We start from the raw sequence: 9,206 nt of genomic DNA, 5'->3' as shown, positions 1-9,206 counted from the left end.
CAAATTTACAAGTTACAAAAAGGATGCAAATGTGGTGTAGAAATGACACTCACTTTGCACAATGAAAAGATCTCAATTTAAGCAATTCACTATTAAATCAAATAAAAACACCAATCAACACATAGAAAATGGACATCAAGTATGTATACAGAATGTACTAAGTTATTCATCGAAAATCTCTCTAATCTTATTACAGCAAGAACATTTTCAAATATAGTGCATCAAGATGTAATGTGCCATAATGTGTCATACTGGACTAGTTTAGAACAACATGTTGAGATGAGTAAATACCATAAATATTATTTTTGGGTGAACTATTCCTGGGTGAAGGTTTTACTCTTTCCACATTTCCCTGATGTCATTAGTGTGTACTTGAAATCACTGGCCTGTCAACAAATATTTCAGCACACTAAAATAGGACAAGTGTAGTCACATCTCAAAATAATTCAAATCACGTCATCTGAAAGTGGGCGGAAGGACACTCAGAACTTCACGTGGCAGTCAGGCTCAGCATTTCCATTTGTACACAGCTATAGCACATGATTAAGGGTAATTGGACCCATCATCGAACCCCCTATCACTGCTTACATAGGAATCTAAATCACTCTATGCAAATACCAGGGAAGGCAGGCTTGTACTCAAAGACCAAATAACTATTGCCAGTTAAATGCGGGCTGAATTCAAACTGACTGAATTGTCTGGTGCATTAGTAAATCAGGCTGGATGGATCTGCATGATGTAGAAAATGGGCCACCATTCAGTAAAACTGGGAAAAGAGTGAGCACTGAGGCATTTACTGCAATATCAGGATTTTACCAAAGGATTCCCCCTTGATTTGAGCTAACAAGAGCTCAGATACATGAGCACAACTCAACTAAATATTATTCAGCTCAAACACAATGTGTTTCAGGCAGTTATTTGGTAGTAGCACAAAACATGATCGTGAGATAGCAATGTTGACGTTGATCAGGACGTTGATTCATAAACACAGGAAGAAGAGAAAGTCCATGAATCGTGGGAACTGTGGATTCATGAATGCATGGGTGGAATTAGCCCACATGCATCTTGAATGCTAATCACATTAGCAGAGCCTTATAATGACAGATCTGCCAAATCGAGTAGATAATGTAATTAAAATTATGAATGATGACTTTTTTAAATTTCGCTCTAAAGAAGAGTCCCTAGACATGCTCTATTGATCCTATGGTTCAATGAGTGCTGGGACCCCTCTTCCCTCCAAGCAAGTTCCACATGGTACAGGAATAGTGGTAGGTTGACTCTTAAGAGATAATGAAGCCTTCTGAGAAGTACTTGTAGGAAATTATTTTTAAATCTACCTTGCTTTGAAAGAGGATGTGGTATAACTATAGCCCAGGGGCTTGAGGAGGATTTCTTAACCATATTGTCAGTACGTTCACTAGGACAGAGTGCTGCATTAGCGGGTACCTTAGCCAGCCAGCCGATTATTGCAAATAAACTGTAAATGTTACAGCAAAGGTGTTGAGATTTAGGGACAATCATTTTAATAACACCATAATAATATTTAGTTTGTCAAGATTACAATAAACTTAAAAATTTACTTAAAAATGAAGACTAAACAGTACTTGACAGCATTTGTTATTATTGGTTAAAGTTCATTTTACATATACTAATACATTTGTAGTGTTTTTCAAGGTGTTTTATTTATTTATTTATTTATGTGTAATACTTTGTGATGAATAGTGCATTGATTAATTATAGCAAATGTAACCTTTTAGCAAAGTGTCACAAGATATTTTATTGCATTAACAGCAGAATTTGGTCAAACATAATTGTGATTACTTTGACAAAAATTGTAATGGCCTTTTGCTACACCTTGGCCCTTCTTCGTAAATCATCACTTATTCAGCACCTCTGTTGTCCATCATCCTTCTGGCTCCACCTTGGTCCCTTGTCCCGTCGACTCTGCCTTTAAATTCTTTGGCTGCGTCTGGGCTCTACAGTACACTATTTTGGTTCTACATTCAGCTTCATCTTGGCCTCTTGCCCACATGACTTTGCCTCTGTCCTCATCCACTGGCTCCACCTTGGTTCACCCCTCCAAAGTCTCCACTGCAGATCCTCAGCACTTGTTTCTTTCTCCATCGGTCCCTCCATGGACTCTTTTGCCCGGATGTCCTGGCCCTCCATCCCACCCCCCGATTGAAAATGTTTCTGCTCAGTTTCCTATGTTTGATTGAGTAGTTTGTTGTCATGGAGAGTAATTATGTTGTGCACCTGTTTCTTGTTAAGTTGTTCATTACCTTGCATATTTTAGTCTTCTGTTTGGTTCAGTCTATATTCATTGTTATCTTTACATGGCTGTGAAGCTGTTGCATTGTGTTCCTATTTATTATTGGTTTCCTTTTTTTTTGTAACATCCTTGAAAAGATTATGCTGCACTTTATTTTGATAGTCCACTTTGGACGTTATACTAACTATTAGTAACTTTGCTACTACATGCCAATTAACTCTCAGTAATTTGCAACTACATGTCAACTAACTCTCTTTAACAGGTTAGGGTTTGAAGAACCAATTGTCAGGTACTTTCCAATTCTTTTTTTTTTTTTTTTAAATGAGGATTTCATGGGTTAATGATTGAGAAAAGTATAAGCATAAATCTGAAAAAAAAAGAAACCTCTGTCATTATTTTCCTCAATGAGCCAAATTGGAAAACTTTAGTTACCATCCCACCATAGAGCCGTTAGAGATGCTAATGTGATTCACTTCACGTGTCATTAGCCTCTGGTAGGATGAATTGGAGCCAGACTATTTTAAGCAATGCATGCATTGCCACAACAATTTATGTTATGCACTTAAGCATTTTAGTTTAGTTTTGCTTCAGTTTACTCTCAACTAAAAGAAAACTTAAAAAAAAAAAAAAAACATTTTCCTACACCTTCAATACTCTTATATCTACACATCATAGTTTTATAGCTTCATTGACTTGATTGATTTAGTGTCTTTCCAATATTGTTTTTTTAAAAACTAAATTGCTTTGTTGTTTATTTTTGCCAATAAAAACTACTCATACCATTTTCTTATTATTCTCTCATGAATTTAAGAATTTATTTATTTTTTCTTTATTTTTCTTCATTACAATTTATGACACAACCTAGACATTTTGTTTAACCCCACAAAGATCAAAATTAATTTAAATCCAGAAAATGAAAATATCATAGAGTTGTATTTAAATTGTTGTGTATGAATGAATGAAAAATACATATGAAATATTTTAATTTGGGAGAGTGTAATTCATATTATTATTTTTTTTTTAAGAAAACAAGAAAAACATTTATTTTAAATGTTGTGTTTTCTTAAAAAAAAAAAATGTTTAGGTTTATAGCTTGCAATAATGACAGGAAATTATACACATTGCATCCTAAATTCTTAAACTTAATGTTGCTGTTAAACAGGTCTATATGGTCATTTGCTTATTCTTTTCAATTCATTCTAAATGAAAGACTGTAGCAAGTCAAAACCTGTTAAATGTCAGTGAGCTAAAATAATAATAAAAAAAAAGCTAAATGACCTCATCTACATGCGCTGTTGCTCTGTGGACAACTCTTCAGTTGCTCCACTGCACACCTCAGACTACTTCCTCATTACTGCTAACCTAGCACTTACTCCTGAAGTGGCACACACTCCAATGCAGGTCACCTTTCGATGGAACCTATGCTCACTCTCTCCATCTTGCCTATCTTCTGTGGTTTCATCCTCGCTTCCTGCACACTCTCAGTTTTCAAATCTGGACACGAACAGTGCTACATACACTTTTTGCCCCACTTTAACATTTTGCTTGGATAACATTTGCCCACTGTTGTCTAGACCATCTGCCCCATCCTGGCTGTCTGAGGTTCTCCGTGAACATCGTTCTAAACCCAGGGCTGCAGAGAGGAAATGGCAGAAATCAAGAAACTTTACCGACCTCAGTGTGTATCAGTCTCTCCTTTCTTCCTTCTCTGCAAATGTCTTCATGGCTAAAACATCCTACTACCACAACAAAATTAACAGCTGTTGTGACGCTCAGACACTCTTCAAAACTTTCTCTTCTCTTCTTAATCCGCCTCCACCACCTCCTCCATCGACTCTTACAGCGGACAACTTTGCAATTTTCTTCACAAATAAGACAAGAACCATCAATGACCAATTCTCCACACCGCAGACTGAGGATAACCTAAGGATAACACAATGACAGATGGACACTCTTTGTCCTCCTTCTCCCCACTCTCAGAAATTGACATTTCCAAATTTCTCCTGTCCAATCATCCTACTACTTGTCCACTTGATCCGCCCCCCAATCACCTCCTTCAAGCGATCTCTTCTTCAGTCATGCCTTTGTTTACTCACATTGTCAACTCCTCTCTTCACTCCGGAACGTTTCCCTCAGCATTTAAGCAGACAAGTAAGCCCACTGCTTAAGAAACCATCTCTAAATTCAGCGCTTCTTGAAAACTAAAGACCGTTATCCCTTATTCCATTCATTGCAAAGACACTTGAGCGAGCTGTGTTCAACCAGCTTTCTATGTTCCTTGTACAGAACAACATCCTGGACAGTAACCAATCTGGCTTCAAAAGTGGCCACTCAACTGAGACTGCTCTCGGTCACTGAAGCCCTGCGACTGGCAAGAGCAGTTTCAAAATCCTCAGTACTCATCTTACTGGACCTGTCTGCTGCTTTTGGCACAATTAATCACCAGATTCTCCTGTCCACCCTCAGAAAGATGGGCATCTCTGGAACAGCACTCCTGTGGGTTAAGTCCTACCTCTCCACAGATCCTTCAGTGTGTCTTGGACGGGTGATGTTTCTAAGTCACACCACCTTGCTAGTGGGGTTCCTCAAGGCTCAGTACTTGGACAAATAATCTTCTACATCTACATGACGTCATTAGGATCTGTCATTCAGAATTATGTTTTTTCTTATCACTGCTACACAGATGACAGCCAACTCTACTTCTCTTTTCAACCAGATGGCCGGACATTAGCTACTCGCATTTCAGCCTGTCTGAGTGACATTTCTATCTGGATGAATGACCATCACCTTCAGCTTAACCTTACGAAGACAGAACTCCTGGTAATTCCAGCTTGCTTCATCACAACTTCTCTATACAGTTGGTTTCGTCAACCATTACTCCTTCCAGGACAGCCAGAAACCTAGGAGTTCTGATGGATCATCAGTTAAGCTTCACAGACCACATTGCTACAACGACCCGGACCTGCAGATTTGTCTTATACAACATTAGGAATATTAGACCCTTCCTGTCAGAGCAAGCCACCCATCTTCTTGTCCAAGCTCTTGTTCTCTCCAGACTGGACTATTGTAATGCTCTTCTGGTGGGCCTTCCTGCATGTACTGTCAAGCCTCTGCAATTGATCAAGAATGCAGCAGCGAGGGTTGTCTTCAATGAGCCAAAATAAGCTCACAATACTCCTCTGTTCATCAGGTTACACTGGCTACCAGTAGCCACTCACATTGAGCTCAAAGGTACTGATGCTTGCCTTCAAGACACACTCAAAAAAATAAATCGTTGGTCTAACTTAATATAATTATGACACCTATTTCCACACATTTGAATGGTGTTGTCTCAACTTAATTTAGGCAAATGGAACCCAAGAGCAAAATTCATTTTGAACCAACAAGATCAAATCATTTTCATTTGAATCATATTATCGTATTTATCTATAAACTATTTAATCTTGTTGAGCCAATTAATCTTAATCACTTAATTTAGAAAACCAGAAATTTTGTGTCAACTACTATCGTTAAGTTAATTGTACAACTTTATTTACATCAAACAAATGTTTAATTGTTGACATGTCTATCAAAATGTAATTTACTGCACAAATAAAATGTTCTCAAAGTGAATGTCAAAAGTTTCTCTTTATTCTTATTTCAAGGCAAATTTTCAGGTAAAAAAATACAAAAAAATATCATCCAAGATGAACAACATTATATTTCAATGTATATACACAGCTAATACCTTCTTGAGTCAAGATTTAGTCTTTTGAGAATACACACATAAGGTAACTTACTCCAACATCTTGTTCTTAAGGGCTGGTACCTTTAGTGAAAGTTTTTGTCCATTCAAGATAAAGAACACTTTCTGGATGACCTCAAATGTAGCCTTGAGTTCTTGTGGGTAGCTGAGGTTCAAGGCGTAAGTAAGTCCATACAGCATGGCCACTGCTACACGTTCTTCAAAGAGCAGAGAACCTCGGTCCCTTCAATCAGGATACCAACGTCCACAGGTTTATCCCCTGGTTGGTGTCTATGAATTGGACGATGTAGATCCCCAATACCATCTGCTCTACGGCTTCTTTAGAATTCATCCAGTCGCAATCCTGGGCAAGACAAATAAAATGTGGAAAAATTGGACTACTGTAAAATAAAAATTAATAAGAACAATTAATAAGAACAAATAATCAAACTACAAGCAACATTACAAATAAATACAATAGATCAAAGATTCAAATAAAATAAACAGTGCTTTTCAGTTTTTTTTCAGGTATCTAACAGTAGTTTTTTTTTAGTGAAAGTGAAAGTGAAGTGACATTCAGCCAAGTATGGTGACCCATACTCAGAATTTGTGCACACTGTGAACACCCGGAGCAGTGTTCATCATTTATGCTGCGGCGCCCGGGGAGCAGTTGGGGGTTCGATGCCTTGCTCAAGGGCACCTAAGTCGTGGTATTGAAGGTGGAGAGAGAGCTGTTCGTTTAAAAGATTTTAAAATCATTATTGAAGTAACATCAGCTATCCAGTCAAGAGCAGTTAGTAATTTCTTTGTAATTTCTTGTGTGATTTAACATTAAAAACACAGGCAGTGAAAATAGTTTTTTTGATGATCCAGTACATACCGTTACACATACAATGTCTTTCTCTTTTAATAAAACTTCACTTAAGACATAACAGACTATGTTTGCTAGGATACTCACCAAGACGGTCATGTTGATATAATTTTTGTACGAATTTGGCCTCTGAAGCACAAGACTTGAAAGAGAACTCAGTATTTGCACGTTTTCTGAAAAAAAAAAAACATGTATTTATTAGTGTGTGCACAAATCATCTCACAGTTCTCTTTTGCGTCTTGCTCTTGAATGTTTAAGTTAGCAAGGCTTAAATGAGTTTCGTTTACACAAAGATAGCAACAGCGTTCATGACTAGACGTTAGAGCAGCATACGGCACTCGCATCGTCATTAGAGGTGGACCGCGGTTCAAGTGCGTGCCGAACCATAAGTAGAGAATGGTACGGTTAGATTTTAATGTAAACATAAAAGTGAAGAAGAGAAAAGCAGTTGCTTACATTGTACTCCTTGAACAGCTGTAGATGGTCCTCCTTTAAGTATACACACAGTGCTTTTTGAGGATGCATTCTCTTTCCATGTCTACGCTGTTGTTCTGTAAAAAAAAAAAAAACACAAAAACATTGATTATTTGACAATATCATATCGATAACCAAGTATAACAGGACATACAATCTATATGAAAGTTCAACTAATCATAAAAATTCTATCATTAATTACTCACCCTCGTGTCATGCTCAAAGACATTCGTTCATCTTTGGATCACAATTTTTTTTTTTTTTTTTTATGAATTCTGAAAGTTTTCTGTCCCTCCATAAACAGCTATGCAACTGAGACTTTGATACTTCAAAAAGTACATAAAGAGATCATAAAACGAATCCATATAAATTGAGCGGTTTAGTCACATTTCTCTGAAGACTCGCTTTATATTATGAACAGATTTAGATTTGCAATTTATTCACATATAAACATTCATCAACTCGCACATCAGTTGTGGTGAACGGAAGCATAAGCATGTTTGTTTGACATGCGAGAACCAATGAGGTTCATTCTCGTTACACAGCATGTTTAAGCTTCTGTTTTTGGGCATCAATCAGGTTCAGTTGACCTTCCGTTGATGTTTGCTGATCAATGTTTATATGCAAGTAAAAACCTATCGGTTCATCATACTTTCGAACATCGAACTTATTAAAACATCAAAGTCTCAGTTGTGTCGCTGTTCATGAAAGGACAGAAATCTTTCAGAAAGCATCAAAAAGATCTTCATTTGTGTTCCAAAGATGAACGAAAGTCTTCCGGATTTGGGACGACATGAGGGTAGGTAATTAATGACATCATTTTCATTTTTGGCTAAACTAACCCTTTAAGAACATCACTAATACAGCTTACCACATGAAAAAGTTTACTAAAACCCAAGCATGGGATGCTGTTTATTGCTCTTGTAAACCTGTAAAATAAAAATAAAAATATAAAAATCATTTTTACATAAATTTGCAGTGTTCATCTTTACCTGAACAGAGAAATCTCCTACAGATTGCTCAGCAGCAGTCGCCTGAATGAAATGGCTAATTTCATAACTGAAACAATATAGTAAAATAACTATCAAATTGTATGAAATCAGAAAATTACATTATCCATTCGTATGTTGGTTATGAAAACATTAGGTATTTCCAAGCACACACTAATAAAACACTTTAAACTTTCCTTTATTTTATTACAGTAATAATGAGCCATTTTTCTAAACCCATTTAAGAACATACTTAATACAACTTACCATGTGAAAAAGTGGACTATAACCCAAGTATAGGATACCATTTAATGAGCTCTTGTAAAAACCTGTAAAATAAAACAATGTTTACATAAATTTGCAGTGTACTTGTATTTACCTGTACAGATGTTTCACCTATTACATGCTCAGCAACAGTAAAACTATAATATATACAAACACAAAACAATTCTGAAGAAAACGGGCGATCCTGCTCTACCGACGAAACCGAGGCTGATTTTCCCATGCAATATGCATTATAACTGAAATCAATATAAAATGTAAATGCTGCCCGGAAGGGAAGTTTCGATCATTATATTTCATACAAACAAATATCAAATTGTCTTTAAATCATTCTCATTCAATTACAGCAACTGTAACAATAATACAACGTATTACAACGCGTGCACCCTAATCCTGTGCGATCATAGTCAAACGACATATGCCTAGTACGCATGTGCTCTATACTGTATTCCACGCCGTCTGGCTGCTTGTTGATTAACATCAAGCATATAATTGTATTGACATCATTGTTTGTTAATTCGTTTTTACATTAATTCGCAGTCTTCTCGTCTTTACTTGTACAGAAGCATCACTTAACAGTACGCTCAACAACAG

General features: G+C 36.7%; 1 long non-coding RNA gene across 1 annotated transcript; it reads right to left on the bottom strand.

The window, feature by feature from the left end:
* Positions 1-5,785: 5,785 nt before the first annotated feature.
* Positions 5,786-9,000, bottom strand: LOC113065943 (uncharacterized). Its single transcript, XR_003279097.1, has 5 exons — positions 8,598-9,000; positions 8,213-8,270; positions 7,324-7,418; positions 6,955-7,040; positions 5,786-6,360 (listed from the first exon to the last, which is right to left on the bottom strand). It is a non-coding gene; the product is annotated as an uncharacterized LOC113065943 (long non-coding RNA).
* Between the last annotated feature and the right edge of the window lie 206 nt (positions 9,001-9,206).

This window comes from Carassius auratus, chromosome 49 (assembly GCF_003368295.1).
Source record: "Carassius auratus strain Wakin chromosome 49, ASM336829v1, whole genome shotgun sequence".
In the NCBI taxonomy this organism is placed as follows: Eukaryota; Metazoa; Chordata; class Actinopteri; order Cypriniformes; family Cyprinidae; genus Carassius; species Carassius auratus.
This window is presented reverse-complemented; position numbering and strand designations above follow the sequence as displayed.